This window comes from Chenopodium quinoa, unplaced genomic scaffold, assembly GCF_001683475.1.
Source record: "Chenopodium quinoa cultivar QQ74 unplaced genomic scaffold, ASM168347v1, whole genome shotgun sequence".
In the NCBI taxonomy this organism is placed as follows: Eukaryota; Viridiplantae; Streptophyta; class Magnoliopsida; order Caryophyllales; family Amaranthaceae; genus Chenopodium; species Chenopodium quinoa.
The window spans coordinates 16,263,467-16,283,362 of NW_018742204.1; the positions used below are offsets into that span (position 1 = coordinate 16,263,467).

General features: G+C 35.5%; 1 long non-coding RNA gene across 4 annotated transcripts; it reads left to right on the forward strand.

The window, feature by feature from the left end:
• The first annotated feature begins 3,760 nt into the window (after window positions 1-3,760).
• Window positions 3,761-19,673, forward strand: LOC110720094. Of its 4 annotated transcripts, none has more exons than XR_002511266.1 (5): window positions 3,761-3,951; window positions 6,449-6,595; window positions 6,838-6,908; window positions 7,008-7,059; window positions 17,475-18,050. It is a non-coding gene; the product is annotated as an uncharacterized LOC110720094 (long non-coding RNA). The 4 variants fall into 4 exon arrangements; XR_002511264.1 differs by lacking the exon at window positions 3,761-3,951 and adding an exon at window positions 18,953-19,673 and having other exon boundaries at window positions 5,983-6,595; window positions 17,475-18,860; XR_002511270.1 differs by lacking the exon at window positions 3,761-3,951 and having other exon boundaries at window positions 5,993-6,595; window positions 17,475-17,621; window positions 17,770-18,050.
• The last annotated feature ends 223 nt before the right edge of the window (window positions 19,674-19,896 follow it).

Below are 19,896 nucleotides of genomic sequence, written 5' to 3' on the forward strand. Positions count from 1 at the left end.
TTCTCTTTCTCTTCTCTATCTCTCTTCTCTTTCTCACTTCACTTTCTCACAAACAGAATTTCACTCAAACTTCTCCATTCCCTAAAATACAACTCGAAAGAAATAATTCTAGTATAAGAACATAAGAACACTATATTTCACTAATGTGGAATTGGACTCTTAACTCGATTAAAGAAAGCAAAAGCTAAAACTTATTTGAGCAAGGGCGAGTTTTTCCAATTGAGATCAAAAACTATTTATAGAACAATAAACGCATTGGAAAAACCTCTTTGTGTAGCAACTCCATTATGCCACTATTCCAACCCACTAAGAAGATCATGTTCCTCAACTCAAGGGACATGAACTCCTCAATAAGTCTGACCATGATACGAAGAAGATCATGGGGAGTAGGCCGCAAGTTTAGGAAAACTTAAACTCAGATTTTATTTAATGAAAAGATATTTCAAAAATCAAAATAAAAATAAAATCCTTTTTAGTTAAGAAAAGGTAAACATTAAAACCAACTACTTTCCTAAAAACATGCTTGCACTATTTTATCTTCTAAGACCAATTCCACACAGTTATTTTGTATGTAACTTAATTCTTATACTTACATAAATCCTAAAATATAAATATATATTTAGTCTTCATGTTCTCTGATGAAGCTTCTACTCGGAGGCTTCCAATTCTATTCCTCAAGGGGAACTTCTCTTTTCTGGTGAAGCATCTACTCTGAAGCTGAGGGGAATCTTCTTTTCTCAACACTTCATTTCTGAAGCACCAGTTCCTGCAAAGGAACTCTTCTTTTTGGATAGCTTTGCTTCAGGCTTTCCTGTTTCTCATGGTATCTTCACAAGACACTAGGGGTGTTAAAAAATATCTGGTCCGAAATATCCGATCCGAAAATCCGATGATCCAATCCGAAATTTCGGATATCCGATGCGGTTTTTAAGGTTTCGGATATTTCGGATCGGATATCCGAAAAAATTTCGGATTTTCGGATCGGATACGGATCGGATTTTGTTTAAAAATTTTAACTACCCGATCCGAAAACCCGACTATTCGATCCGAATATCCGACTATCCAATCCGAAAATCCGGATATCCGAAAATTTTGGATCGGATTCGGATCGCAATTTCTCCGATCCGAATTTTTGGATCGGATATCCGAAATTGAACAGCCCTACAAGACACTTAGTTTTCCCAGTCATTGCAATTGATCACACACTCAAACAATCAAGCTCTTATTAGTTTGTAAGTAGGTGAGGTTGTGTCATCATCAAAATCATTAAGTCCAACATGACCTTTAAGGATTAATTTTGCCGTATAAATTAGAAAAACAGGACCACAAGTGTCCTACACTAATGTTTTATTTAATGAGATGTTATGGTAAAGAATTAGTCCAAATTATGGTAAAATATTAAAAATAAATTGGATATCAAATTGAAAAACCTAAAAGTACAATGATACCAAATGAAAAATCTCATACTACTTTATATATATATATATATATATATATATATATATATATATATATATATATATATATATATATATATATATATACACACACGTTTTGAGCTACTTCTATCGCTCCAAAAAAAATATGATATTATAAACAAATTTATATAATAATTTTTTAGAATTATAATCTAAAATATTTTTTGAATAAAATTATTATTCAATTTTACAAAAAATCTTGTGTGGACCTAAGGTTTATACACACGTAACTAACATTATATTCAACATAGTGACCCCTAATTTTAATATAGTAACCTTTTTTAAAACTCGTGTGACTTTTAATGTTATTACAGTATGAATTTAAAGTACTACATTATGTTGAATAGTGACCTAATTTTAACATAGTGATCATTATTGTTCATACTACCTCTGTTACAGGTTATGTGCAACGGTTAGACATTTTTCCTCTCTGTTTTATGTCAAATCATTGCACATAACCTGTAACGGAGGTAGTATTATATTGACCATTATATTAAAAATTTCATTAAAAAAATTAACCTCTTATAGCTTTTATAATGTCACATTAACTTTATTTCAACATAATAACCTTTCTTTTAGTATAGTAACTTTTTTTTTTATTTAATAAAACAATCATATTGTCTCTAATGTTGGTGGTTCGTAATAAATTAGTATGAACCAGGTCCATTTAAGAATTTGTATAAATTTTACATCTAAAATATTGGTATTTTATCGAAAATAAAACTCTAAATAAACAAATTTATCCTAAAATTCTATCCAAATTTGATCGAAAATAGAATTCTAAACTATTTTTTTTATCCCATGAAGTCTATCTAAATCTATCCAAATTTGATCGAAAATAGAATTCTAAACAAATTGATCAAGTGTCACTGTCTCGTGGTCTGCCTAAAAGTTATATAAGAACCAATCTCATCCGTAGGATTATATCTATATTATAATTACAGAGTCGTTTGATGAGAGTGCTCCAAAACCCAAATGCTCAACTCTCATGCATTTTTTTTAAGAAAAAAATAACTATCCATCCCACTACTTTATTTTTTATTTTTTTTTATCATTTTTTTTTAAAAAATCAATAACTACCCATTCACTATTTCCTTTTGGTTTTTCTTTTTGTTTTTTTTTCAAGGGACTACGGGCATGTTCTCTTACGTTTCAGTTTAGTTCAGCTCAGTTTATTTCAGTTCAGCTCCTAATTTCCTTATCTTATAAAATATTCATTTCAGTTCAGTTCAGTTCAGTTTAGTTCAGTTCAGTTCAACTCAGTTCAGTTCAGTTTAGTTCAGCTCAATTCAGTTCAGTTCAGTTCAGCTGAGTTCAGTCAATGAGAACAGGCCCTACTACTAACATTTCACTTTGGTACAATAGTATATATATATGTCATACATTAGCACGAGTATACAATTCTTTTATCAACAATTCACTATAGTACTTAAATCCCCAACCCTTCAATTATACTTCCTCTGTTCTTTTTTACTTAACCTGTTTCTTTTATCACGCTTGCCAATGCAAAACTTTAATGGTTAATAACTTTAATTCTCCATAATTAAAAAATATAAAAGTTATATATTATGATACTACTTATTGAGACGAATTCAAAATGATCCAATATATATATGTTTTTCCTTGCATATTATTCACAAAACACGGTCAAATGAGGGGTGGTGAATAGTGTAAAAGTCAAAGTGGGTCAAGTAAAAAAGAACGGAGGAAGTATGCATTTTTGTAGGGACTACCCTCCAAACATTTTCCACTTCTTTAATCATCTAAAACAAAAAAAATGTACAACACGTTTTTGTGCAACTAATCTCATCGAATAACTACTTACAACAGAACAAAGAATGTAACTCCTAGAGCAAGACACTAACCCATATGACACTAACCGAATAACATGAGTAACCCCTATAACACTGAACGGGTAACCTCTATAACTTTGAAAAAGTAAACCCCATAATAGCATTGCGTGGCCACCGACATAAAAGAGTAGGATCCTTTTTTTGAGATTCTAAGCAAAACATAGAATATCATATTTCAGCATAGCACAGCAGGTGTCAGCACATTATTAATACGATTATTAATACTCAGTACAACATAGCTGAGTTCAACAAAACCGGTCAGTCCAAAATCGACCATTACAGTTCAAGTCTAAATAACAATATCAAAATTAATTTTTCTTATTTTAAATATATTTTTTTTCTTATATATCCTGTGTCCTGCATTTTGCACGGGTACACCCTAGTTGAATTAAATGGTCAAGATTTTAAAAGAAATCAAGTACTCGTATTAAGATAATATTGTACTTCATAAAATCATATAAACCATAATTTTCTCTCTCCTCTCACAAAAAGAAAAAGCTGTCATGATTTTCTCTCTCATCATTTCATATCTCCTCAAACTTCCAAATTCCTCCATTATTAGAGCAATTTGAAAGAAATTTTCAGCGATTCTAATCAATTATCTTGCAATTCGGTAAAAGGTATGCTTGCTCAAGCGATTTTTTGAGCTATTATGTAATTTTTTTTTTCCGTAATTTTTGTTACGAAATCACATCAATTATGTTTGATTGTTCGAAATTGCATCAACAGTTTAATTCCAGCTACTTTAGGGCTCGAATTTTCAACTGCAATGTTATTTGATTTTTTCCCCAATTTCAATATTTTTGTACTGCAATGTTATTTGATTTTGTACTGCCATTTTGTTCGACTTTTAACTGTTGTGAGGGATTTTCAATATTTTCATTCTTATCAAGTTTACCTTTGAAACATATAAAGGAACTTTTGGTTTCGATAGTTCATTATTAGAGTTCATATTAGATTGCAAATATTGAAGAATTTATTGTTAGCTATGCAGATTTAATTAGTCACTTTTGATGTGAAAATAAGAGTATTATGGTAAGAAATAAAGTTAACACTTTTGTATTAGATAAATTTGCATCATAGTTTATAAAATGGATGAACAGAAAATTCAACTATATTTTCCTTCATTTGACTGATGTAATCACGTACTACCTAGTAGTTGTGTTGGGTAATTTCACTAATTTTTGAGCATGTGTGGGTAATATGTGAGTTATGTGTTGTAGTAGTAATGGGGGCATTTGCGTTTCTTGTTTTCCCCCCTTCTATAGTTTTATGGGAGGGATGGTGATCAATATCAAACGGCTAAAACCTATTAGCTCAAGTGGTAGAGCACTATACAAATGCATAGAGGAGGTAGGTTCGACTCCTACACAGGTTACATTTATAAATAATTAAAAAAAAACTTCAAAAATAAACCTAATAATTATTTTTCCTTATAGCCTAATTTAGAGCATAATGTAATAATTTAGATTATAGGAAATAATTTAGAACATATGGAAAAAAAAAGAACATAGGCTCTGAATATAGATTTAGAAATTAGAATATAGGAAAAATTTATAACATACACAAAAAAAAAATTTAGAATATAGAAAAAAAAATTAGAACACAACATTAAAGTTTAGAACATAGAAAAAAAAAAATTTAGAACATAGAAAAAAGGTAAAAAAAATTAAAACATTGATAAAAAATATTTAGAAAACATAGGATTAAAATATTATAACATAGGTAGAAAAAAATTTAGAACATAAGAAAAAAAAATAGAATATAGGAAATGTTATATAACATAGAAAAAAAAAATTTAGAACATAGGAAAGATAGTTTAGAACATGAGAGAAATTTTTTAAAAATTTAGAATATAGGTTGAAAATTTTAGAACATAAACTCTATATTTTATGTTCTAAATTATATACTTTATGTTCTAAACCTAATACCTTATACTAAACTACATATCTTATGTATATTTTTTTTTTTTGCATATATACTAGAACATAGATACTGTATAAGATCAGAACACCTTATGTTCTAAACTTTTTCTTATGTTTTAAACTTTTTGTGCTTATGTTCTAAAGTTTTTCCTATTTTCAAAATTTTTTCTGCTTATGTTCTAAATTATTTCTTATGCTCTAATTTTTTTTTTAATTTTCAGCTTATGTTCTAAATTTAATTTTAAGCTTATGTTTTAAATTTTTTTTCCTATGTTCTAACTTATTCTTATGTTCTAAATATTTTATATGTTCTAAGTTTTTTCCAGTGTTTTAAAAAGCCTATGTTCTAAATTTAATTTTTTTTCTTATATTCTAAATTTTATCCTTTGTTCTAAAGCCTATGTTTTATATTTTTATTTGGAAAATTTGCCAAAAATAACACCACTTTTTGGCGGTCTTCCAATAATAGCACCACCTTTCGATTATTCCAAAATAACACCACCATTCTCATATATTTGCCAAAATGAAACAAAACCGGTTAATAATTGTAAAACAGGTTACTAGTGACACGTGTCACAATGTCATTTGACAATTTTTTTTAAAATTTTTTTTTTTAAAAAAACCTAAGTAATTAAAAAACAAAGTTAAAATAAAAAAAAACTAAAAAATCCGCCACCTAGCCCACCTGCCACCCTCTCCTTGCCCACTCCTTGCCCAGCCCCCACCCCCTACCCACCCTCGTCACCGCCCCTCCCCCTCCCTACCCTCGACGCCGATCGACCTCCCCATCCTTCCCCCTCCCCTGAACGACACCCCTCCACCCATTCCCCCGCCCTTAAACAACCCACAGCTCAATGACATTAAAACCAAACCCGACCCTACACTACTAGAAAAAGGCCTGTTTCTCACGGAATTATGCTGACGGACTTGATTTTTGTCACAAAATTTAAATTCAACGACGGAAGTAAGTGTGTCGTAAAAATCGGTTGGAAATATTAATTTGCTACGGAAATTCCCTCGCAGAATTACCGACGGAATATATTTCAGTCTGAAAATGTAGTTTCCGACGGAATATTCCGTTGCAAATAATTTTACAATGGAAAATTCCGTCGGAACTACATTTTCTGACCGAAATATTTTCCGTCGGAAAATTTCGGAAAAAAAAGCACCCAACCCTTGTTTTTCACGACAGAAACAGAAAAAGGGGGAAAAGAGAGAAAGAAAGCAAGGGAGAAAGAGAGAGAAAGAGGAAGAGAAGTTCCCGCCGCCACTGGAGCCCAGCATCGCCAGCCGCCACCGCATCCCACCGTCGCCAGCCCTCCCGTAGTTCTCCCTGCCGGTAAGTTTTGTTTTGTTTTTCTTTTTTTTTTTTTAAAAAAAAAAAATTTAAAAACGCCACCACTAACCACCGGTCGGTGTGAACAGCCACCACCGGCTTGTAGTAGCCGCCTGTCACACGTGTTTCCCGTCGGCGGCATTCCAAAATGACGGCAGCCGCCGATGAGTTTTTTTTTTTTAAAATATCTGTTTTAATTTTTATTGTTTGTTTAAACCTTAACCACCACCACCCCTTTTTTTCAGGGTCCTCCACACTCCTTCCTTGCTTCGATCAGAACCACCACCACCTTCATCCTCCCGGCGTTCTGCCGCCGGTAAGTGTTTATTTTATTTCTTTTTTTTTTTTTTCATTTTTTTAAAATAAAAATTGACATTTTACACCCTAAATAAGGTTTAATTGTTATTATTTGTAGGACCTGTATCTTTTCCTTGCTTTGAATCTCAATAAAAAGTGCAGATCTAGAGGTTAGTGACATTATAATTTCTAAAATTCTTAGTTTAGTTTATACTTGGCACGTTAGTGACTTAGATATATGTTAGTTTATTCAAGTATTTATTTTATGTTAGTTTAGTCTGCTTTACTTTATTATAATAAATAATAATGGTTGATATGTTAGTTTAGTTTGGTTTGGTTTTTAATAATAATGTAAGACATGACATGTTAATTTTGTTTGGTTTAGTATAATAATGTATGACATGATATGTTAGTTTAGGTTGATATTTTATTATAATATTGTACGGCATGATATGTTAGTTTACATTTGTTTAGTTTATTATAATAATGTATGTTAGTTTAGTTTAATTTAGGAAAAATTAGAAAATAACACCAAAAAATTGTCACAATTTTGATTATAACACCACAAATTTTAAAACTTTAATTATAACACCACAAAAAACCCAAAATTTTGATTTCACCACCACTTAACTTTTTCATCCAAAAAATCGTTAGTGGGTCCCACATTGTACACGTGTCAATTATTTATTGGATTTTGAAAAAATTTTTTAATTTTTTTTTAAAAAGGAAAACCTCTAAAATTACCCAGCCACCATCGGTGGTGCCGATTTCCACCGTCGCTACCCTAACCCAGCCCCCATCGCCATCACCCAATCCTAACCGACTACCCTCAACCCACAAAACCAGCCAGCCAGCCACCCTAGACTGTTGATTTGTCGAAATCAGCCAAACCATACCCACGAAACCAGCCCCGATTTGGTTTTAGGTGAGGGTGATAGGAGTAGGGCGGTTTGTGGGTTTAGGTACGCGTGTGCTGGTGTGGCCTGGTTCGGCAACGACTTTGGTTAGGGAGGAGCTCGGCGACGGCGGTTGGCTGGTTTGGGTGGCTCGACGATGTACCTCGGGGAGACAACAATAGGGGCTGGCTGGTTTGGTTGGGCCTGGGTGATTCGGCGACGGTTTCAGGTCGGGGAGATGGCGATGGGCTGGGTTGGGTTGACGACCGTGGTAGGGTAGGGTTGACGGCGACCGTGGAGTGGTGGGGGTGGTGGCTGGGTTAGGGTTATAGGGTTTTAATTTTTTTTTTTAAGCCAATAGTTGATTGACACGTGTCCTGTGTGGGACCCACTTAACGGTTTTCTTGGATGACAAAGTTAAGTGGTGGTGAAACCAATTTTTTGGTTTTTTTTTTTTTGTGGTGTTATAAACAAAGTTTATTTTTATGTGGTGTTATAATCAAAATTGTGACAATTTTGGGTGTTATTTTCTAATTTTTCCCTAATTTATTATAATTTAATAATGTATGTTAGTTTTGTTTAGTTTAATATAATGTATGTTAGTTTTGTTTAGTTTAATATAATGTATGTTAGTTAATTTAGTAAAAAATATTTGTTTTATATAATGTTTAATGTAATGATTAATAATTGTTTATATCAATTTAATTCTGAATACTAATTGTTTATATATGATAGTTTATATAGGTTTACTTATAATGATTATTATAATTTAATTATGAGTGTTCTTTACTTTATAATGGTTGTGTTATTTAATTTGCTTGACATATATTTAAATGAGCGTGTTATAATTACTTTATATATATTTGAATGAATCATTTGCATAATCATTTGCCTAGATACCACTTCAAGGCATACTCATTAGGAGAATGTATTGAATAGTCCCCGGTTGGGACTGTCCTTGGACGTTTATTCTCACTTAGGTGGTGAATGTATGCCTTGTTATTGATTCTAGGGAATATCCTGGCTTGTCATTTCTTTACAATGTTCTCTGGGTACATATGACGGGTTATCTAATAGCCTACATCGTGTACTTGGAGAACTTAAGGGAAATGCTGCCAGATTTTTCATAGAATTGAAAACCAGGCATACATTCGCTAGTGAGATTAAATGTCCAAGGATGGGTTAGGTTGGAGTGATAAGGACCTTTGGACATCATTTACAATCTTATTTGCATATTTATAACATTTTGATGGATAATGAATATTCAATACACGTTGTGACTAATGTGATTATACATATTCGTGAGTTGTGTAGAAGTTGTAATCATGAAACGAACAGAACGTAGCTAGATGTATGAAAGGAAGGTTGGTCTGGAATTTGTGAAAGGGGTAGATGAATTCCTTAAATACGTGGAAGATCATCCCGAGAGCAGCAACCCGAATGAAGTTAGGTCTCCATGTTTTAAATGTAAGAACAAACGGCTTTGGGATGCGGAAATGGTTAAGATTCATTTGTATCGCAAGAGTTTTGTACCTAATTACTATGAGTGGATGTGTCATGGGGAAGGGTTTTCGGAAGTTCCTGAAGGACCGTCAAATGAATATCGTGAAATGGTTTTCGATGCTTTTGGTCATAATGAAGATCAAGGGCATTTAGAGGAGGAGCCTAATGCACAAGTTAAGCATTTCCTGGATTTGTTAAAGGCTTCCGAACAACCATTATACGAAAGGAGTTCATTGTCTGTGTTAAAGATGGTTGCCCGAATTACTAGTCTTAAGTGCGAGTATAATTTTCCCCATAGATATGTTGATGGGTTTGCTTCTTTGGTCAATGAGACGATTCCTAACAACAACCATATGACCGACACATTCTATGAGGTGAAGAAGATTGTGAAGGGGTTGGAGTTGCCTCATGAAAAGATTCATGCATGCCCGAAAGGATGTATGTTGTTTTGGAAGGATGATGTTCAGCTATCTACATGTAGGGTGTGTAGTAGCGACCGATACAAGAAGAGTTCTAAAGGTAGCTTAGTGCCTTAGAATGTATTAATTTATTTTCCGATCACACCGAGATTGCAAAGGCTCTATGAATCCAAGAACATATCGGAGGAAATGACGTGGCATTCGAAAAATCCTCGAGTTCAAGGCACAATGGCGCACCCTAGTGATAGTGAAGCATGGAAACACCTCGACAATTGCTTTCCAGAATTTTCTAATGAGCCTCGTAATGTTCGACTTGGCTTGTGTACAGATGGTTTTGCTCCTCATGGTAAGTTTGGGGGACAATATACTTGTTGGCGTGTCATTTTAACCTCTTATAACTTGCCTCCCTTAATGTGTATGAAAAGACAATTCATGTTTCTTTCGTTGCTCGTTCCTGGTCCTAAGAACCCTAAGTGTAACTTGGATGTGTATATGCACCCATTGGTAGAAGAGTTGAAACAATTATGGGAAGTTGGCATAAATATTCATGACTTTTCGAGGAAACAAAATTTTAATCTTCGAGCAGCCATCCTTTGGACCGTTAGTGACTTCCCTGCTTACGGTATGTTGTCTGGTTGGACTACAGCGGGTAATAAAAAGGCTTTGTATGGATAAAAGCATATTATTGGCCATTTTGGCTTTAAATGGCTTTATTTTTATGATTTGACCCTATAAACCTACAAATTAGCTTCTTTTTTGTCATTTCAATTCATAATCACCTATAACTATGTAATTATGAAATGACTTGAGAAAGAATTAGTTCATAAGTTAAGAAATGAAGAAATAGGCATGTTAGAAGTCATTTTGGCTTGAAATGGCTTCATTTTGATGAAATGAACCCAAAAACTTAGGGCTTGTTTGACATCATTTTTGGTTTTCAGTTTTCTGTTTTTTTGAAAACCAAACACCAAAAAAGGAAACAAGAAAAAAATGTTTCCACTTTTCTGTTGTCAGTTTTCAGAATTATCATGATTTTAATAAGTCTATATATTTTTTGATTCATTATGTGACATATATAATACACTTTTAAAAAACAAAAAACCAAAAAATAGAAAACCACAACGATGCCAAACGAACCCTTAGAAATTAGCTTCTTTTATGTCATTTCAAGTCATAATCACTTATAAATATGTAATTATGAAATGATATGAGAAAGAATGAGTTCATAAGTTAAGAAATGAAGAAAATAGGTACGTTAGAAGCCATTTTTGCTTGAAATGGCTTTATTTTGATGAAATGATCCCAAAAACTTAGAAAATGACTTCTTTTATGTCATTTCAAGTCATAATCACTTATAACGATGTAATTATGAAATGGTTTGAGAAAGAATGAGTTCATAAATTAAGAAATGAAGAAAATAGGCATGTTAGAAGCCATTTTTGCTTGAAATGGCTTTATTTTGATGAAATGAATCCAAAAACTTAAAAAAATGACTTCTTTTATGTGATTTCAAGTCATAATCACTTATAACTTGTAATTATGAAATGGTTTGAGAAAGAATGAGTTCATAAGTAAAAAAATGAAGAAAATGGGTACGTTAGAAGCCATTTTTGTTTGAAATGGCTTTATTTTGATGAAATGAACCCAAAAACTTTGAAAATGACTTCTTTTATGTCATTTCAAGTCATAATCACTTATATGTTTATTTTCTTTACTTGTAACTTATGTTTTTAGTAAATTGTTTAAACTATACATTATTGTATAATATATTTCTTGTAGTAGACCTACCAGTAGAAGAAGATTGAAGAAGCTACCACTCAAGGGATTAAAAAGAGTCCTGATGAGTTGTATTGGGAGACTGTAGGTGGTCGCAACAAGAAGGGTCGGGTGAGGGGACTTGGCCAAAGTGCAGAGCTGTACTATGGCAACCGGATGGGTCGAGTTTCTAGGTCTTCACAGCAGTACACACCATTCGTTGTTTTTTCAGGAGCAGGATCAGATGGAGCATAGGGTGGAGGCTCTTCGTAGTGAAATCCGGAGTGAACTCCAAAGTGAAATTCGGAGTGAACTTCGGAGTGAAATGGAAGTCGAGATGCAAACCCGAATTCAAGCTGAAGTGGCCAAAATGGAAAGGAGAGCCAAGGAGAGGTGGAATGAGTTCATGAGTCGATTCGGCAACAACGACACATGTTCCACCTTTCAGCCTCAACGTCGAGACCCAGGGACAGGTAGTGGAGGAGCAAGCCAAGGTACCCCGACAATTGTTTAGCATAGCTTTGGTTTATGCAGTATGGACATGTACTTAATTGTCGCGACCACCTACAGTCTCCCAATACAACTCATTAGGACTCTTTTTAATCTCTTGAGTGGTAGCTTCTTCAACCTTCTTCTATTGGTAGGTCTCCTACAAGAAATATATTATACAATAATATATAGTTTAAACAATTTACTAAAAACATAAGTTACAAGTAAAGCAAATAAACATATAAGTGATTATGACTTGAAATCACATAAAAGAAATCATTTTCTAAGTTTATGGGGTCATATCATCAAAATAAAGCCATTTAAAGCTAAAATGGCGTATAATATGCCTAATTTCTTCATTTCTTAACTTATGAACTTATTCTTTCTCAAACCATCTCATAATTACATAGTTATAAGTGAATATGACTTGAAATGACATAAAAGATGTTAATTTCTAAGTTTATGGGGGTCATATCATCAAAATAAAGCCATTTAAAGCCAAAATTGCTTCTAACATGCCTATTTTCTTCAAATCTTAACTTTCAAACTCATTATTTCTCAAACCATTTCATAATTACATAGTTTTAAGTGATTATGACTTGAAATCACATAAAAGAAGTCATTTTATAAGTTTATGGGGTCATATCATCAAAATAAAGCCATTTCAAGCCAAAATAGCTTCTAATATGCCTATTTTCTTTATTTCTTAACTTATGAACTTATTCTTTCTCAAACCATCTCATAATTACATAGTTATAAGTGATTATGAATTGAAATTACATAAAAGAAGCTTGTTTCGGGTGTACTCCAATGGGAATATCCGAACCACTGACTGCGCTGCTAGAGTCTCGAGCTGCCTGTTGGGTCTCGGGGTGCCCGCAGGGATCTCAGGCTGAACCGCCGAAAACTCCGTCAACACCAATGGAGGACCTACAAGAGAGAGAACACCACTGGAGGAACCCCCCTCCGATGGCTAAGTAAGTGTTTGCCTTTTGAGAGAATATAAAGCTTAATATGCTTAGAGAGAGAGAGAGAGAGAGAGAGAGAGAGAGAGATCGACCAACCCCCTTTATGTGGCATATGTGGGGGTATATAAAGTGTATGATAACCCTCATTTCAGTGGTCAGCCAAGGCTGACTTACTCTCTCGGGCTGGCAGTCGGGAGCCTGGAGCCGGCTTACCATGGTCGAGCTGGCAGCCTGGAGCCGACTTACCCTGGTCGAGCCGGGAGCTAACTCACCTTGGTCGAGCTGGCAGCCGGGAGCCTGGAGCCCACTCAACAGGCTCAAAATGGTACTCGAGGTGTGCCATCCCTAGAGGGGCTAAGAGCGAAAGATAGTCACAACTATCCCCCTAGAGATGGTATGAGGTGACTCATGCCAATTCTCTTGGTCGTCATTCAACCCTTGAGTGAGGCCGGAAGCGAAGGAATAGCTTAGCACGAGCTATCCCGTATAACTAGCCCCCCAAGTGGTGGTATGAGCTTACTCATGGCAGCTCTTCGAGGTTGTAACCTTATCGGTAATTACTCAATAGGTCGTCTGATTGAGGTCCTCCCTACAACTAGCCCCCTAAGTCTTAGGAATGCCTCTGCGGTTCTAAGACTTAGAGAGATGTGTTGCCAAATGATAAAGTTGTTGTTGTTTACGCAAAGAACTGTAATTATGAGCTTAAGTGAGGAATTTCTGTTACTCCTGATGAAAACCGAGAAGTTACGGGCTGAATCAAGCAGCTTTGATTACTCTCACTGAAGTTTTAAGTAATTACAAGCTTAAGCGAAAAATTTCGATTACTCCCGCTGAAGTTTGAGAAATTATGGGCTTGGGCAAGGAATTTCGATTACTCCCGTTGAAGTTTGAGAAATTATGAGCTTGATCAAGGAATTTTGATTACTCCCGCTAAAGTTTGAGAAATTATGAGCTTGAGCAAGGATTTCGATCACTCCTTGCTACACTCTGAAAAATTACGAGCTGAACTTAGGCGAGGAATTTTTATCACTCTTGCTGAATGCTAAAAAATTACGAGTTGAACTTGAGCAAGAAATTTTTATCACTTCCTATTGAATGCTGAAAATTTACGAGCTGAACTTGAGCGAGAAATTTTTATTACTCCCTATTGCAGGCTGAAAAATTACGATTTGAGCTTGAGCGAGGAATTTTGATTATTCCCCGTTGAATGCTGAAAAATTACGAGATGAGCTTAGGCGAGATCACTCCCCGCTGAATGCTAAAAAAAATTATGAGCTGAGCTTAGGCAAGGAATTTTGATCACTCCCCGCTGAATGCTAAAAAAATTATGAGCTTAATTTAGGCGAGGAATTTTGATCACTCCACGCTGAATGCTGAAAGATTACGAGCTGATCTTAGGCGAGGAATTTTTATCACTCCTCGCTGAATGCTGAAAATTTTCTAGCTGAGCTTAGGCTAGGAATATTTATTTGATCACTCCCCGCTGCATGCTGAAAACTTACGAGCTGAGCTTGAGCGAGGAATTTTGATCACTCCCCACTGCATGCTAAAAAATTACAAGCTTAATGCTGAAATTTTTTTGAGGAATTTTGTTTTGGCTGTTACTTATTGCTTATGCTCCTTGCTTAATTTTATGTAAGGGCTTATGCAATGGTCTTCTTTCAGCTTGTTTTGGTTGTGACCTTTTGCTTGTGCTTCTTACTTAATTTATGTAAGGGCTTATGCAATGGTCTTCCTTCAGCTTGTTTTGGCTGACATGCTGAGGAATCAAGTGGAGCAGAACTAAGAGTGCCTTAGTAGGGCTGTACAGAGTGCGGTTTAGACCGCACCAAACCGCAATCCAAACCGCAATTTTGCGGTTTGGTGCGGTTTGCGGGTTTGAAATTTACGGTGCGGTTTTTAAAAATGACCAAAATGCGGTTTGCGGTTTGGTGCGGTTTCAAAAAATATTGAGACCAAACCGCACCGCAAATCGCACTTTAATGCGGTTTGCGATTTTGTACTATATTTTCATTAAAATTATATAAAAGAACTAAAATTATATGAGCTAATCTTTAACTATTAGTTAATTAAAGATTAATTAAAAGAGTTTAATATTTGAATTATAAACTAATAATTATAAAATAAAAGTTTTGTTTTTAAAATAATTACAATTTTAATAAAATACGGTTAAACCGCACCGCACCAAACCGCATTTTGTGGTGCGGTTTGGTGCAGTTTGAAAAAATTACAAACCGCACTTTTGCGGTTTGGTGCGGTTTATGATCCAAACCGCACCGCGAACACCCCTATGCCTTAGTGCCATTCAACTCTATCCTTTTTGCCTACAAGAGTGTCAAAGAGAAGTACCTAAGAGATCCTTGGCACCCCTCACTGATTCTCTGCGATGTGTGCCCGAACAGCTATCCTCCTGCTTGCACTTAGTTTAGGGAGCGAACTTTGAACTAGAGCTGACGAAACAAACAAGACATGACCCAGACACGAAAAATTGGGTTTATTTAAAACATGGGTATGAATTGACACAACACGACACGACACTATTGTCAGCTCTAGAATATTCTTATCGTCCCCTTTACAGAAGCAAGAACAGTGAGGAATTGTTGCTGCTTGTTGTAGACTTCAATCTCTCAGCTGGACCTAGTTAAGACCAGGTCTTGGCTGCTGCTTTTAGTGTGACCTGGTTAAGACCATGTTTTGGCTGAATTTTGACATGCTCATGCTGGACTTGATTAAGACCAAGTCTTGGATGCTTTCTTCATTTTTAGCCTCATATTGAGCTGGAAATTCTTTGGATCCCCACTTTGATGAGTAAGAATTGATATCATGTTTCTCACTTTGATGTGTAGGGTTCCATATCAATTGTCACTTGACTTGGTGCTCTTTTCTGCACTATGTCACCCAGTAATCCTTTATATCTGTTATGCACAAATATTTGGCATAAAAGAGCATTAGTGTAAATAATTTATAGAGAAGTCAATGAGCTCCTCTTTGAAGGAACTTTTAAGGGAAGAAGCAGTTTTGTATAGCTTAAGTTGTTCTTTTTTGGAGTAGAAGCAGTGTTTTGGAGCAGAATCGATTGTTGTAAGAACCGAATTTGTTAGTGATATGAGTCATATGACTCGGAGAGAGTCATTCCACATAACAAAACCCCTAGAAGATGAAGCACTGTAGAGTTGCCCCCCTACATCTAGCCCCCAAGTCTTAGAGATGCTACAGCGGTTCTAAGACTTAAAGGAGATTGATTATTCGCAGCAGCTTGGAGTTGCATTACTCTCTTCTTGCTATCTGGGAAAATTTGCAGCAGCGGTTCTTCCTTGGAGTTAGATTTCTTGGCATACTGGGAAAATTTAGGCTACCTTGCTGAAAACTTTAGTTTTTGCTGAAAAGTCTAATTGGCTTGTTGAAGATTTTCTGAGACACCAAGTTACTATGGTGAGATTTTGATTTTTCTACTGAAATATCTTAACTGCTTCGATGAGAATTTTACTTTCTTGCTAAAGCATCGGAATATCCTGCTTGCTGAAAAAATTCTGATTTCTGCTGGAAAACTCGATTTTCTTGCTGAAACCCTAACTGATTTGGTGAAAAATCTGATTACTCTTGTTGAGAAACCTTGCTGCTTTGCCAAAATCTTGAATTGTCTTCGGAGAAGCTTTCTACCTTGCTGAAATTCTTATTTTCCTGTTGAAAAAACTGAGTGCTACTGCTTAGATTTTGTGAGAATGTTGATTTTTCTTCTGAGTAATCTTACTATGAAATTTCTAATTTCTTTTGCTTACAAATCTTGCTGCACTGCAAAAAACCTGAATTTTCTTTCGAGGAAGCTTACCATCTGGTTGAAAATTCTTACCTCTCCTTTGAATATATTGATATTCTATTGAGAGTTCTGATTTCCTAACTGGTAGTTTTGAATTCCCTACTGGAAAATCTTGATTTTTCTCACTGAAACCTTAATTTTCTTGCTGAAAATTATGATTATATTGCTGGAAAATCTTCATTCTTCTAACTGAACCCGCTGAATATTCTGATTTTCTTGGTGAGGAATATTGATGCATTGTAGAAATTCTAAATTTTCTTCGAAAGAAGCTTGCCACCACGCTGAAAATTTGGAAGAAATCTGCTTGCCATGCTAAAAAATTCTGATTTTCGGATTGAAACTTCTGTCTATTCCACAAGAAACTCTGATTTTACTGCTGAAAAAATCTTGTTGCTTCGAGGAGATTTTGAATTTTCTGCTGAACACTCTGACTATTCCCCCTCTTTGTTGGGCTCCGATTGCTTTCCCCTTGATTTAAGTGTGTATTATTCATTTCATCAGAGCTTGATATACTGCAGACTTACTTGTCATTGTTGATGATTTCTTTGAGCGTTCTCGAGGTGCCTAAGATGCTTCCTGTTCTTGTATCTTCTTCTCGAAGTCTTGTATGCTATGTTGAGGATTTGCTGATCAATTGAGCTGCTGCTCTTCTTGAGATTTTTTTAATTTTTTTATTTGTTCCTTTCTCTGAACTATATGCTGCTCATAAATTTGCTGATTCAGTCTAAGCTTGTTCAGGTTGCGTTCCAGTTTGCATTGCTATTGATGATTAGTCCGGCTGTACTTTCTTCAAAAAATATCTTAGCAGAGACTCCAGCTAAACTAGTATTCCCTGGAGCACTTGCATTCTGATCCTCTTGTGATCAATGCTTAGCCATGGTATAGGTGATCTCCCTTAAAACGGGCGATACCTGTTGCGCAGATGAACTTAGCTTCAGGCTTATTGTCTCCTAATCACTTTTCTGAACATTGCAAATTCCTTTATGCTTTTATCCTCTCCACCGACAATTACTTAAAATTTTGTGTAAACCAGGTGGAAGCTTACTGCTGCAAAGCTGGACTTTGTGCACTGAGACGTTATGCTGGCTGGCAGGAAAACTCTTAGAGCAGACTACTTCTGTCGATCGTAGCAGAGCAGGAGCGTTTACTTCCTTTGTACTTACGATCATGACATCCTAGGGGGTCAAGTATCGCTTTGACATTTTATCAAAACAAATATACTCTATATTCAGTAGAAAATGTTTCTTGCAAGAGGTATAAATTCTTGTAGAAAGAGCTTGTCAGAGTTTGTTTTGGTAGGGGAAATTTCCTTTATTTTAATAGAACACAACTAGCATTACAATCTGCCAAGCCACTTTACCAATAAGCTGTAGCTGCAAGCTTCCGGGTCTGCAGGCCTTACTAATCACCTTTTGCTACTGCAGCTGATCGTAGAAGGGCGGCAGAGTTTATTCACTTCTAGGAATCGAGCAGGCCGTCTTGCCCTGTTATGATTCTAGTATGCACGAGAACTTTTCCATGCCAATTGTGATTGATTCTAAACCTTGCAACAGCTCTTTCGCTCCTTAGCTGCTGGATACCCCCCTGATTATAGCATGTAAGGTGGCTTTGAAGGTACCTTCATCCACTTCCTTTGCCAAAATTTGCAACCACTAAGCGTAAACTTGATGGTGCTCAGATAGTAAGTAGCCATTCCGTCCATTCTCCCTCGAAAAACGATATAAAACTTGTTTTTGTGTGAGAATGTAACTGGAAGAAGTCAATATTGCTTGAGTAACTGCCTTGAACCTGTCTACCCCTGAGCTGCAGTGTGCTTGCTGTGTGCTAGCTTGCTTGCTGATACACACCATAAAGCAGCTCCGTAAGGTACTTTTTGAAGGTCTAGCAACATTTTTCAAACCTTATGGTCTGAAACTGATCTTGCTTTCCTATCTTCACAATGCTGATCAGACGATAAAGTAGCTTGAATTACTAGATCGCTTGAAAGTCTTCTGGCAGATTCTCTTCAGAGTTTTTGACTCTTAGCAATGCGATCTCATTGTGTTCAGAATGACTTGCTATAGAACTTGTATCATCTAAACTTATGCTTAGGAGGATTCTCTAGAAACTCACGAGTAGCTTGAGGTAAGAGAATACAACTTTATAATTAATAGTCCTCCTCCAACTCCAAGCTTTGAGCACAATGTTACCATTAATTTGCTGCTATACAATTGCAGCTCCACACGGAATGAGGTTATGCTTTCGAAAGTAAGCTGATGATGACACTCAAACGATAAGTAGTACTTCTGTCCATTCTCCCTTAAGAGAGAATGAAACCAGAAAAAGACCTCAAGACCGTTTATGAGCTTTAGTTAAGTTGAATTTTTATCCTCGAATTTGTTGCGTGCCGGACCAATCAGCTATATTGTGGCTTATGCTATCGGGTCGAGGAATTTTGATTCTTTGTACTCTTTGTAATATGGATTCTTATAAAGATAAGGATACTTCTCTAACTATTCGGCTGCTTACAGCTGCTGGACAGCTTCCCTAGAGGCTCTCTTCTGTTGGTAATGCCCCTAGTGCAGCTCACGCAAGTTCTATTGATATCAATCGATGACTGTAGTACTAAGATTAGGCTGCAACACAATGTGAGCTGATGATGAGCAGTGGTTTCAGTCTCTTTCGACCAAATTCTAATGCAGATATTAATCATAGGCTTCGTCTTGTTTAAATGGTTATTCTCTCTAAGTGGAGGTTCCACCTAAAAGCATAATATCAGTACAGAGCTTGGGAGCTTTAAATAGAGCGGCTTCGATGCTATATTGTGAGGTGAGGCGATTGATCAGATCAAATTTTGCACCTCACGCAGCTACCAATACACAATCGCATCAGAAGTTTGCTGAAGATCAACTTTATAATTGCTTATTCTTCTTGAGTTTTTTCATTCTAAAGTTTTCACTCGTTGTAGATTCTGACATGATCTAAGCTTCCGCATTCTGGACTGGGCATTAAATTAGCTCTGACTTTCTTGGAGAAGTATACGGTATCGCCGAATTATTGTGCGATGCTATCAGCAGTTGTTCCGATGTCCGCTTGTAGCTACTTCAATCTCAGGATAAAGTAATGCTGCTTTTAGATTACTCGGTGAAGCATCTATCTCGTCATCTCGAAACATAGTATA